Consider the following 13,874-nt stretch of genomic DNA (forward strand, 5'->3'; position numbering starts at 1 on the left):
CTACTGAACAAAAACTGCCTACTAGAGGTTTAGGGAGCTGTTGAGAGGCAGGGAGCCGGGGGAGAGAAGGGAGCTGGAGCTCTGGGTCCCCGCTCCAGACCCTTCTCCCTCTCAAGCAAAGGTGAGAGCGGGAGCTGCCAGGTATAGCTGGTACAAGAGCACAGGGTATTTGCCTCTCCCCATGCCCATGCATTCTAAGGTTGGCTCAGCTGCTGAAGGCCCTTCACACCCTCTTCCTCCATGCTGCCAGCATGCCTGGGACACTTGCCTGCACTGGAGACGGCCTAGCCTACTTTCTGCCTCCATCTGAGGACAGCATTAGGGCCAACAGCCGGCTCCTCATCCACTTTTCTTCTCTAGCAGGTCACTCGGCTCTGACCTATCCCTCCCAGGACCCAGAATGCCTCTCCGTGCTGCCCTCCTGGAGTCCACATTCTTCTCACTACTTCCAGGACTCTTCCCAGCACCCACTCCTGCTACATGTCTCCTCCACCATCCCCTCTGGCCAGTGGGTTTCCTCGCTGTTCTAGGTCTAGAACATGCTGCTTCCTTTATTCACATTCCTAAGACAACCTCTCCCTCCCTTTCTATCTATTTTAATCCTGTATTGCATTCCTTCACCATCATCTATGCACTTTCACCTTTCTATTTCCACAACACCCCAGCACTACCATCAGCACCGGGCTTCCCATCAGCACCAACTCCACTCACCACTATCGTGAACCACCACCATCCCCCTTCTATCACGCTGCCCCTCACCACTGTCACATCTTCTCACCATTGTCACCACCATCCCACAGTCAATGCCACACCACCATTTCTACCATCATCAACACTGTCAACACCATTCTCACCACCTTCATAACCACCATCACAACATGGCTGTGACCACAACCACCATTCCTACCACCCTACTGTCAGTACCACCACCACCATCTCCCTCATCAGTGCTGAACTCACTATTACCACCACAGTTACCATCACCATTCTTACCATCATCATAAGTCATCACCACCAACATTGTCAGCACTACCACCACCATAACTGCCATCCTATTGTCAACATCAGCACCACCACCATCTCCATCATTGGCACTGCACTCACCGTCAGAACCACTGTTAACCTGTTACCACCATTGTCCATACCCTCATCAATATCACACTGTCACGACCACACGTTGGTATCATCATGACCATGCACTCATCTCCACCACCATCATTTGGAGGGAAATAATGTGTTCCTTCATAAAATCAATCAAGCAATCAATTTCAAATCCTTCAAGAGAGGCCATAAAAGAACCTACACAGAGTGGAGCAGCTGGACCTCACAGCCCCCATTCTTGCTCCCTGGGATTCTGCATCCTTTGGATAATCTCACACTAATTGGCTATTGTTGCCACCAAACTGGCCCTAGGAGCTCTTTCTTTAACATCTCAAGGCACAGCTGAGATAGAGCTAGAGCATTCATAGTAAGTGGGACAGTAATATTAAACAACTGATGAGAGTATAAACTGGCACGAACTTCCTGAAGAGTAGCTGAACAATACAAGAAAAATCTTTGAAAAGTGCATTCTCAGAAATCTTACTTCTAAGAAGTTATCATAAGGCAATAATTAGATAAATTTGCAAAGATGATGTGTGGATGTTATAATAGCAATCATTGGAAACAGCCTAAATGTATAGCAAAAAAAAAGAGATTGTTTAAAGAAACTATATGGATTAATACACAGCCATTAAAACAGAAAATATAGATTTGTCTATTGACATAAAAATATGCTGACTCTATATTGTTAATAAGCAAAAGCAGGTTTCATATCAGCATTTATAAAATTATCCTCTAGTTCTAAGAGTGTAAATGTCTTCACGAAACAAGATGAAAATATTTTCACACCTGGCATCAAAATTCTTCTTAGGTGGAAAACTGTCTTTGGGAGAAAAAAACAAAAACAAAAACAAAAACAAAAACAAAAAAACACTTTGGTCAACTATCTAGACATACGGTGATTGCAAACCACTCAGCATGAGACAAGGAGAGGAATTCCTTTTGCTCCTGAGGAAGGTGGCAGAGAAAGGTGAGATGATCAGAGAAGGGAGAGCCAAAGAAGTTAGCGTGGAGGAGATGGTGCAGATGCCAAGAAAAATGCCTAGTGAGGTGGGGAGTGGAGGAAGGCCTTTTAATTTCCCAGATCATTGCTCTTTCTCCAAAGTTGCTTGTGTGGCTGGGCCCCAGGGCTCACGCCTGTAATCTCACCACTTTGGGAGGCCAAGGAGGGAGGGTTGCTTTAGACCAAGAGTTCAAGACCAGCCTGGGAAACATAATGAGACCCCCATATCTACAAAAAATGTAAATAAATAATTAAAGTTGTTTGTGTGGCTACAGTATGAACCATTTCTTCTTTTCCCCGATATCAAATTTTCAGTCAAGTCTACTGAATGATCAGAGTTTCTGAATGAAGGATTTTTCTGTGAGAATTGGAAAAGGGGCCAAGTTTCAGGTCTGATCCACCCCAAAGTGGTTCTTTCTGATGGAAAAAAAAATTAGGGATGACTTATATATTTGTTAGTTTTATTTGTATCTTCTAATTTTCTAAAAGAGACAGAAAAGAAAAATAGTAAATATCAGGGACCACAAATGGGGAATACATCATAAAGTCAGAGGGAAGTGAAGAATCTGGGTTACAAAATGTGGCCTATGTCCTCTCCCACAGACCCCAGGCTGTTTGCACACTGTGGGCACTGTCTTGATACCCAGCACCCAGAAGCCTCTATCTAGATGTCTCAGGACTTTGAAGTCTGATCCCAAGAGAGCAACGTCCTGAGGAGACACAAGGAATCCCTGCTCGAATGCCTAAATTTAGCCCCATCTTCTCATTCTGATGAGAAGCTCAGAGGACCCACATCTTCCTGCATGGTGAATGACAGGAGGTGATCCCCCTTTTCAGGGGTGTCCTGCCACTCACAGGGACTTAGGCATGTAAGCCTTCACAAGATAGTGTCTTAAGATGACACCACAGCAATCCTAATAATCATATAAGAGGTACACACACAATCGCAGTGTGGTCATTGGTTTTGGTACACCACCAGAACCATCATCATCACCATCGCCACTATCGCCATCATAACTTCGAGTGACCTTTTAATTCAAGCAGTGTACATCTGTCCAGTTCTGCCCACCTTCTGGACCTGAAAGGACACAAAGGAGAGGCAAGTGGGGGAGTGCTGTTTCGTTCCCATCTCCCAACATGTCCCCGATCTGCACAAAGCCCTGTGAAGTTCATTCACTTGGTATTCAATTGAATAATGTAGCTGGTAATGAATTTGTTTTGCATTCAGTTGGATAACACTGTTAGTTATGAATTTATAATTTGCAGAGGGATAAGGCTTTTTTTTCTTCAAGGCGTCAGAGAAGCTGTTGCTTACAAACTTGTAATTCGCCACTGCAAATCCATCTGTAAATGACACTATTGCAAGCTGAAAATCTCCCAGGCACAAGGAATACAGCCTCAGAATTAAATTGTGTGTTTGACAAGAACCTGCTGTTCTTGTCCAGCCCTGGCCCCCTTGTCCCGCCCTTCCTCCTGAGTTCAGCCTCAGTCTTGCCAGCTTCCTTCCCAGTCAGTTCAGTCGCCACCACCCTCACGCCCCAGCAGTCCAGCCTTGAGCCCTCTGCTCCTCTCCTTCCATATCCAGAGGGGTGTAAATAGCCCAGCCAAGGTCACATAGCTCTCTGGGGGAAAGTGCATACAGGCTCAGCCAGCACCAGCACAACCCATGTCTGTGGGATAAACACAGAACTCCATTGTCCATTTTTAACTCTGACTGGGCCTTTGTTTCCCCATCATTGATGGGACTGTGCTACGGTTTACACATGTCCCCCAAAAAGCATGTCTTGGAAATTTAGTCCCCAGTGCAATAGTATTGGGAAATGGGGCCTAATGGGAGGTGTTTAGATCATGAGGGCTCTGCCCTCATAAATGGATTCATGCTTATTATATAAGGGCTTGAGGCTTCAAGTTCAATCTCTCTTGGCCTCTTTCAACCTCTTGCTTTCCACTATAGGATGATGCAGCAAGAAGGCCTCAAGAGATACTGGCACCTTGGTATTGGACTTCCCAGCCTCCAGAACTGTGAAAAATAAGTTTTTTTTTAAAATAAACTACCCAGTCTGTGGTATTCTGTTACAGCAACACAAAACAGATTAAGACACACCCCAAGCCTTTTAGAAGTATTTTCCCAGATTTGCCAACTAGGGCATGAATAGGAAGTGAGTTTGCCCAAGGAAGCCTTCCAAAGAGTGGGAAGTATCCCCTAACCAGGACTGAGAATGGGGTAGGAGGGTTGGGAGTCGGGGGTGGGAGATTGGTTCAAGAGCCAAAAGGCCAGAATTGGGTGGGGGACAGTGACTTGTGGACAACTTGGCACAGATTCTTCTTTTTTTTTTTTTTTTTGATGGAGTCTCGCTCTTGTCACCCAGGCTGGAGAGCAGTGGTGCGATCTTGGCTCACTGCAACCTCCTGCTCCCAGGTTCAAGGGTTCTCCTGCCTCAGCCTCCTGAGTAGCTGGGATTACAGAGGCCCACCACCACACTTGGCTAATTTTTGTATTTTTAGTAGAGATGGGTTTCACCATCTTGGCCAGGCAGGTCTTGAACTCCTGACCTCATATGATCCACCTGCCTTGGCCTCCCAGAGTGCTGGGATTACAGGCGTGAGCCACCACACCCGGCCTTGGCACAGATTCTATATGGAGCTGAACTTCTGTGCCTCAATCATTTCTACCATCTTGTGTTTTACGCGTTTTGTCTTATTTCCTGTGTGCTTCCCTCCATTATTCACTAATTTGTTCTTTTTTTAATAGAAGTTACTTGCAAAGAGTTAACTTTGAATGAAAATTCAAAGGAAACACAATCCATAGCTGGGCTAATGAATAAGATTGGTGCTTGGTAGGAAGTCAGACCTGGAAACAAATCTGGGGGACTCATCACCAGAGAGTCCATTAACAAGCATTCATAGTTCTCCATCTCCAGCACACTCCAGATGCACAGCTAAAAGTGAGGGACACAAGAATAAACAAGACAGCATGGCCTCTGCTTTAGAAGCTTATGGCTTAGTGGGGAAGATGGGCCATTGAACACACAGCTACAATAAAGTGTGGTTACTGTTTTGATAAGAATTTGTGTGTGGTGGTGCCCCATGGCAGAGGGACAAAAAATAGTCTAAAAGGGTTTAAGATGAGACTTGCTGCTAATGAGCTGTGCGACCTCAAGCAAGTTGTTTAACTACCCTGAACTTCGTCAGTTGTATTCATTGCGCAACTGTATTGCAGTCACTTCATATTGTAGTCACTTCAAGGGATATACATTCTAGCAGGCAATGTAAGTGTTACACTGAGACAAGTAACGGGTAGGAGGACATCCCCCTGGGGGATGGCTTTCTGGAGGCTTGAAATTTAAGTCAAGTCTTCCAGGGTGAGTGGAAGTTAGCTAGGTGAAGAAGCAGCAAGAGTGCCCCAGGCAGAGGAAACAGCATATGAAAAAAAAAAAAAAGAGTCAAGAGGCAAAAAATGTGCACATCCAAGGCACTGAAGGCAGGCTGGAGTGACTGAAGGGCAGATAGCAATGAAAGTGAGGAAAGAGGGGCACAGGAGAGAGCCACGGGAGCCAGACCTCAGGGCCTTGTGAACGTGGTGAGAATTTGGGGCTTGGAAGATGTGAAATCGTGAGAGGTTTGGAGCAGGAGAATGATATGTTACACTGTCACACTCCAAGTTTTTTAAGAATACTGTGCTCCTATGAGAAGAATATATGGAAGAGGACCAGAGAGCACACGGTGGGGGCTGGGGGTTTCATTGTCTGGTTGAGATGAAGGTGCCTTAGACAAAGGTGGTGGCAGCAGAGAATTGAGACAGGAGGGATCTTCAGGAGGAGAATGAGCAAATGGAGGTGGATTATGAGGCAGGAGAGAGGGGAGGAAGATATAAAGGAAGACTCGCAGAGTTCTGGTAAGAGTGGCTGAGGTAGGGAACACGGGGAAGAAGAGTGTCTTAGTCCATTTCTGTTGCTACAACAAAATACCTTAGCCTGGGTAATTTATAAACAAAAGAAATTCGTTGCTCACAGTTCTGGAGGCTGGAAATCCAAGATCAAGATGCCAGCAAATTCAGTGTCTGGTGAGGGCCTGCTCTTCACAGATGGTACCTTCTCCATCCTCACGTGGTGAAAGGGGCAAGGCAGCTCCCAAGGGCACTAATCCCATTTGTGAGGGTGGAGCCCTCATGATTTAATCACTTCCCAAAGGCCCCATCTCTTAATAGTGTTACACTGGGGATTAGGTCCCAACACATGAATATTTGAGAGACACCACATTTAGACCATAGCAAAGAGTTTATCCTGAGGCCAGTTTTGAATCTGAGCTTCTCAGAAGACATGAAGATGTATCCATGAGTCTCGAATTGGAGAATCTGGGCTGGAGATGTGGATTTGGGATTTGTGGCCATATTGGTAGTAACTGCAATCAGCAGAGAAGGATATACAACCGAGGAGGCAGAGAGAGACATGAGAAAGCAAAGGACCCAGAACTGAGCCTTGAGCAACTCCAGCATCCAAAGTCGGGCAGTGTGGAAAGTGGGCAGAGGAAGCTGAGAGCCAGCCATGAATATGCAGCCTGCAGAAATCCAGGAAGGCTGGGCATCCCTGAGGCCGAGAGAGGACAGGCGGCTGACTGTCCAAATGCAGTGAGAAGACAAGTCAGATCAGGGCTCAAACGTGTCCTGTGGATTGAGCATCTTAGAGGTCACGGGTGTGTTTAGCATTTAAAGGCTTTTCAGGGGAGTGGTGGAGGCGGATGCCAGATTGCAAGGAAGAGGGATGAGTGAGAGCCAGGGAAGGAGAGGCAGGGAATGGGGACAACTCTTGGCGTGAGTTTGGCTGTGGAAAGAGGAAAGACGAGACAGTACTTGGAGAGGGAAGTGGGATCTTACTTGTAAGACGAAAGAATTTAGACAGCCAGTTTAAATGCTGATGGGAAGGAACCAGGAAGACAGAGAGAGAGAGTAAGTGAGAGAGAGATATTTAAGGATAAGAGAATGGGGAGTAGGGTAATGGGCAGCCTAAATTCCCCAGTAGGCAGGCAGAAATGATAACAGCATACTTCTTCCATGCCATGTCAGGCTAACTGAAGATTCTTTGAAAGTACTCTGCAGAATATCATCTTCCCACAATACCCCAACATCCCATTTTCAGAAGAGGAAGCAGAGGCACAGAGAGGGCATATGCTTGGTCTAAGTCACACAGCAGGGCTTTGCATACAGGTCTTTCCCGGGGAAAGTGATGTGGGAGTGTTAGAGTTCTGGGGAAGGCCATTAAGGTTCAGGGTACGTGTTGGGGGGACCCCTGAGTTATGTGCCATGCCCCTTCCTTCCAGTTTTTTCCCATCTTAGGGTCATCTTTAAAATAGTGTGTTTAGCAAAGATGGAAAATAAATAATTATTTGAGAGAGTCACTCAATATTTACAAAACATACCTTGGGAACTGACTTTGACCGGCTCTACTGGATGTCAAGGGCATGGAGGTGCTCTCCGGCAGCATGTGGTCTGTGGAAGAGAGCTGGATTCACAATGGCAAGGAAGTGTGGCAGACATCGTGCCTGCAGTGGACAAGGGCTCTGGGGTGGTGCAGAGGAGGGACCTCACACACTGGAAGAATATTTCAGGAGGGTCTGGGGGTTGGTCTCAACAAGAGAGGAGCATTCCAGGCAAAGAGGAGGGCAGGCATAAGGTGGTGGTGAGGAAAAAGCTGAAAGCAGCTCAGCATGGCAGAGGCACAGAGAGCAAGAGGCAATAGAGAGAGATGAGGTTGGAGAGGTAGACAAGGGCAGGCTCCTGGAAAGACGTGGACGCTAAACTAGGGAGACCGGACTTCCTCATAGAGACAGGGAGCTGTGGATGGTCATAAGTGGGTACATCAGAAGGCTGGTACCAGCAACAGCAACAGCAGACTTCATAGGGTAAGTGTGAAGATTGGCAGATCCATCAGGAGGCTGCTGGCTAATACAGGGGCTCATGGGTGCAATCAAGAGCCTGGTTATCAACAGGGAGATAAAGTGGGTGGAAGCAACAGGACTTAGTAACTGAAGAAATGTGGAAGAGCTCTGGCTCTAGGGTGGCTCTAACTCTGGCTCTGGCTCTGGCTGTAGTGCGATCACAAGTTTGTGGTGTGCATGGAGGGGTGGAGGACGTTGACATTCTCTGAAATTAGGAAGACAAAAGGGGATACATTTGGAGGAAAGGTAATAGATTCCAACTTGGGCATGTTGAGTTTTAGGTGCCTGCAAGACAACCTCATGGAACTGTCCAGTAGGCAAGTGGCAATATGATTTGAAGCTTTGGAAAGGTCTCCTCTGGAGATAGTGAATTGGAAGTCAAAAACTTTTTGGGAGTGTGAAGAGCTCCCTTAGGGAAGGTGTATAGAGTGAGAAGAGAGTCTAGACGAGAATCCTGAGGACTTAGCTTTTTTTTTTTTTTTAGACGGAGTCTCACTCTGTCGCCAGGCTGGAGTGCAGTGGTGCAATCTCGGCTCACTGCAACCTCTGCCTCCCGGGTTCAAGTGATTCTTCTGCCTCAGCCTCCTGAGTAGCTGGGACTACAGGCACCCACCACCACGCCCAGCTAATTTTTTGTATTTTTAGTAGAGATGGGGTTTCACGATGTTGGCCAGGATGGTCTCGATCTCTTGACCTCCTGATCCACCCCCCCCTCAGCCTCCCAAAGTGCTGGGATTACAGCCATGAGCCACCATGCCTAGCCCTGAGGACTTAACTTTTAAGGGACCAGAGAAAGATGAACACTTGAAGCCAACTGAGAAGTGGCAGCCAGAGAGGCAGGAAGGGAATCAGGAGAGAAAGGAGACATGAGGCCACACAGAAGAGGGGACCCGGAAGTAAGACAAGCTCAGCAGGATCAGGTCCCCCAAAGTCGCTGCCTTGGATAGGGGAAGAAAAGTGTCTGCTGGTCTTAGCAAGGATAATGTCCTGCACAGTGAGGGTTATTCCAGCAATGCAGTGACAGCAGGCATGGGTTACAAGGTTTGAGGAGTGAGTGGGAAGTGAGGAAGTGGAAGGAGTCAGTGTAGAAAACTCTTGAGAAACTTGACTCAGCTGGGGAGATTATTGTGGGCAGCAAGATGACAGAAATGTCTTCAGACATGGCTTTCCCAGTGTGAACCCGACACTGTCCAGCCACAGAAGGAAATATGTCACCCTGTCATTCTGAAATGGCCTTTCCTTGGCGATTCAGATGTGATTCTCTATAACTCCTTTATTTGGGGACTTTCTCGTGAAAAGTTTGCCTCTGATGCTATCCACTCATCCCAACCTTTGTGTTTAGAAAATTTCCCTAAGCCCCCAATATCAATAATAACAGGTAATATTTATTGAACACCTCCTAAGCCCTGTGCTGAACATGATACATGGACTATTTTATTTAGTCCTCAAGACAGCTACCAGGAAGGTATTTACAGAACGGGAAACTTAGGCTTGGGAAGATTAAATGAGTCACATGGTTAATGGAAAAGCTGGCATTGGAGCCCTATCATTCCAACTCTACTGCCTAAGTGTTAGGCAGTGCTTCCATTTCTCTCTGTAGACTCTCTCTACTGTCTCTATTATCTGTTCGAAGCCCAAACATGCCCACTGTCACCCTGGCACTGCTTCCCTGGTGTCAGGATCCATTGCTTCTGAGAATCCAGCTTGCAGACTGAATCCTCGTTCTCTCCTGAGCTGCATGCCAGTCTCAGTCCTGCGCTATTAGAGAGAGTAGACTGCAGACTAAATAAAAACAGTTACCATTTCTTACCATTCTTCCAACTCCTGCTCCTTCACCCCCACACCCCAGGCACTGTGCTTGGTGCTTTTTGCTCCTTATCTCATTCCATCCTCAAAGCAACGCTAGGCAGTCACTAGTACTTTGCCTATTTTATAGACAAAGGATCTCAAGTTCAGAGAGGGCAAGTAACTTGCCTGAGATCACATTGCTAGCAAATGACAAAGCTGGGGCCCAAATCCAAGTTGGCCTGATGCAATAACCTCCCAAATGCCCCCACTTCCCCTCCATGGCCACAGGGCAGCAGGTCCCAACCCCCTGGCTTCAGGATTTGGAGACATCTTACCCCATCTGGGAACCCAATTACTCAGTCAATCATTTAGTCAGCTCCTTTAGTATTTCCTGAGTGCATCTGTCAGGCTCCAATTGGTTACACGAGACAGAGACCCCACCAAACGAGCTGGAGCAATATGAGGAATTTATCGGCTCTTATAGATGAGTAGGATGTTGTTGCAGCTCACAGAACTGAAAGAACTGCAGGAGTGAAGGCCATGAGAACCAAAACTGGGACTCAATGCTGCTAGCATGCTCTCTAAATTCCTCTCCTCTCTGCTGCCTTGCTCAGCTTCCTAGATTGAGTGGGAAAGATGGCTTGTCAGCAGGTTTGGACCATAGCATCCAGTTTTGCACCCCACCAGGAAGAGGGGTTCTTCCTCCCAGAATCCACATATCAATCCCAGGGAAAGAATCTGATTGGTCCTGCTTAGGCTATGTGCCCACCCCTTGGACCAATCACTGTTGCCGGAGGATGGGGTTCCATGGTTGGTGCAGTCTGGGTCACATGCCTACTTAGTGGCAGTGTGTGGATAGGGATGGGTGGGAGTAGTGGGCACTTTAACTGACAACCCACTAGGATTATGTGATGACAGCAGGGAGTTTCCCCAAGAGAAGGAATGCTAGAACTGGATGGTGGAAAACAGGCAGAGAGGTAAAAATCACTGTCTACTGTCTACTGCAGTAGTCCATGTGAGAGACGGGCAGACACACACAGACCCATCATGAGGAGTTCACAGACTCACAAGGAAATAAGGCTTACAAACATGAAGCCATGAATAAGAGCTGATAGCAGCTACCATTTACAAAGCACCTACCAGGTGCCAGGCAGTGGGCCAAGTACTTCCATGTGCATTATCTTTTTCCATGCTCACAATGACCCTGGAAAGTAGTCATTATTGTCCTGATTTTTCTGAATCAGAGAGACAGTGAAATACATCCACCCCTCCTTTTTTTGACAAGAGACCCAATTCAAGAAAGAATTAAAACGTTTATAGGCTCCTATCCTTGCTCAGAGAGGTTAAGTGACTTGCTCAAGGTGACACAGCTAGCACATTAAATGAATGCCCTGGGAAGCATTTGGTTAAGGGCAAAAAAAAAGTGCTTCCATTTCTCTCTGTAGACTAAAGCACTAGGGAAGGCTGCCTAGATGGTGGGGGTTGGGGGTGAATAAGCAGAGATCTAAAGGATGGGACATCTAGGCAGGTGGTCAGGGAGGTTAGGTGGAAGAAAGGATGGATCAATCCCCAAACACTAAGGAAGGCAGGTCTGAGCACCACCCAGATACTATCTATTCCCTCTTGCCTGTGGCAGCTCTTTGGAGATTTACAATCAGAGACCCCTTCTCCTGAGTCTCCTCTTCTCTAGCCTGCTCTGACCAGCCCTATCATCCTTCATAGAACATATACACCAGTCACCTGCCCTATTCTACCTGGCTGTCCTCCTATGGGCACACCCAATGAATTGAGGTGCTAGGCACAGTTTGATCCACACAAATGACAGAAGAAATGTTACCTCCCTTTTTCAAAACACTGCGCTTCTATTAATGAGACCTGAGATCAATTATGTATTAAGCAGTCACAGTCCACCCTCTCCAATCAAGCTCACTGTCTCCTAACCTTGCCAGTTCAAACACATCTCCCTCATCCTGGATGAGGGCGGATGATTCCCTGGACCTAAGACTAGAAACTCATTTTTTTTCAGGCTTAGCCCATTTTTGGTCTCGGCTGTTCCTTAGCATCACTGCTTCCACAAAAGTGATTGGTGAGACTGTGTGATTCCACTTATATGAGGCACCTAGAGTAGTCAGAGTCACAGAGACAGAAGGTAGAATGGTGGTTGCCAGGGGCTGGCGGGGGGAGGGGTGATGGAAAGTCACTGTGAGATGGAATAAGATAATGCACGTGGAAGTGCTTGGCCCGGTGCCTGGTGCCTGGTAGGTGCTCCATAGAGAGTGGCTGCTATCAGCTCTTAATCACAGAGCTTCAGTTTGGGATGATGAAAAGGTTCTGGTGGTGATGGTTGCATAACAATGTAAATGTACTTAGTGCCACTGAACTATGCACTTACGAATGGTTAAGATGGTAGATTTTAGGCCAGGCGTGGTGGCTCACGCCTGTAATCCCAGCACTTTGGGAGGCTGAGACGGGCGGATCACGAGGTCAGGAGATCGAGACCATCCTGGCTAACACGGTGAAACCCTGTCTCTACTAAAAATACAAAAAATTAGCCAGGCGTGGTGGCGGGTGCCGGTAGTCCCAGCTACTCGGGAGGCTGTGGCAGAAGAATGGCATGAACCTGGGAGGCGGAGCTTGCAGTGAGCCGAGATCGCGCCACTGCACTCCAGCCTGGGAGACGGAGCGAGAATCCATCTCAAAAAAAAAAAAAAAAAAAAAAGATGGTAGATTTTATGTTACATGTACTTTGCTACAATTTTTTAAGTGATTGGTGGGCCCTCTGGATCCGCCCCCTCAGGAGAACCTCTTCCCAACGCAAGGCAGCCGGATTCCCACCCTCACAGCTTCTGGTTCTCCAAAGGCAACCCCTGAGCTGAATCTCAAGGAAGTAGGAGTCAGTTCCCCCAGCAGCCCCCTGTGAATACACCTCTGAGATAACTCGGAGACCAAGGAACATCATTAGCACCCACAATACCATCACTGTCTCTGGAATTCAAGCCCCCCATGGGCCAGCCTCAAACCACCACCTAGCCCCACCTCCCTTGACCCCTCCCCTGCCTCTAGTTCAAGATCTCTACTTCCCTGCCACTTGAACTTTTGAAAATGTCATCTGTACTCACTCCTGTTTCTCACTGTTGGGCACATAGTCCTCGATGCCCAACAGTTTGGTTCCTGTCACCTTCTACCCTCCAAAACCAATTGCCCCTGCCATGTCACCAGTGGCCTCCTGAGTACCAAGACAAATAGACACTTTCTGTTCCTTCTCTCACAGCCACTCCCTGCCGCGTTCGACACTGATGAGCACTTGCTTCTCCCAAACTCCTCCTACTGGGCCTACATAACTCTCCACTTTCTGGTTCTTCTTCTATCTTCCTAACCACTCCTTCTCCCTCTCATTCATGGAACTCTTTTCTGAGGTTCCAGCCCAGAACTACTGCTTTTGTTACTTCTACACAGCGTCCCTGTTCATCTCACCCCCTCTAATGATGGTTCAAAAAAAAAAACAAACAAAAAAGTTACTCTCAAGCCCCAGCCTCTCTCACGAGCATAGATTCATAGACTCCACTGTCTTCTGGCCAACCTTGTAACAGCCTCCTAACTGCTCTTTGTGGCACCTCCTCAAACCCACTCACAATGCCCCAGAGGGGTTTCCTGAGAAGGCAAGCAGGCCCAGGTTCCTCCCAATATCATAGCTCCCTCCGCCCTGGGATAAAATCTAAGCTCCTAACCATGCTCTCTGAGTCTCTATGTGGTCTGCAGTCAAAATGGTGCCTAAAAGGCCACAGTTGACTTAAACTCCCCTCCCCCCATTTCTGCTCCTGAGCCTGTGCTCCCACCCTCCTCCCTGCCTGGAATGCTGATCCCCACTCCCCCACACTGACAGTCACTCCTACTCCTCCTTTGAGATTCAGCTCAGGGGTTGCCAACCTGGCAGAACCTGCCAGGCCCTGGCCTGAACTGCACCCCCGAACTCACACTTCCCTACCCCCCTGTTAACCTTGCTTCCAGAATTTACCTCTGTTGTGACTCAGGAGTGTCCCGAACCGTG

Source organism: Symphalangus syndactylus, chromosome 5, assembly GCF_028878055.3.
Source record: "Symphalangus syndactylus isolate Jambi chromosome 5, NHGRI_mSymSyn1-v2.1_pri, whole genome shotgun sequence".
Classification (NCBI taxonomy): domain Eukaryota; kingdom Metazoa; phylum Chordata; class Mammalia; order Primates; family Hylobatidae; genus Symphalangus; species Symphalangus syndactylus.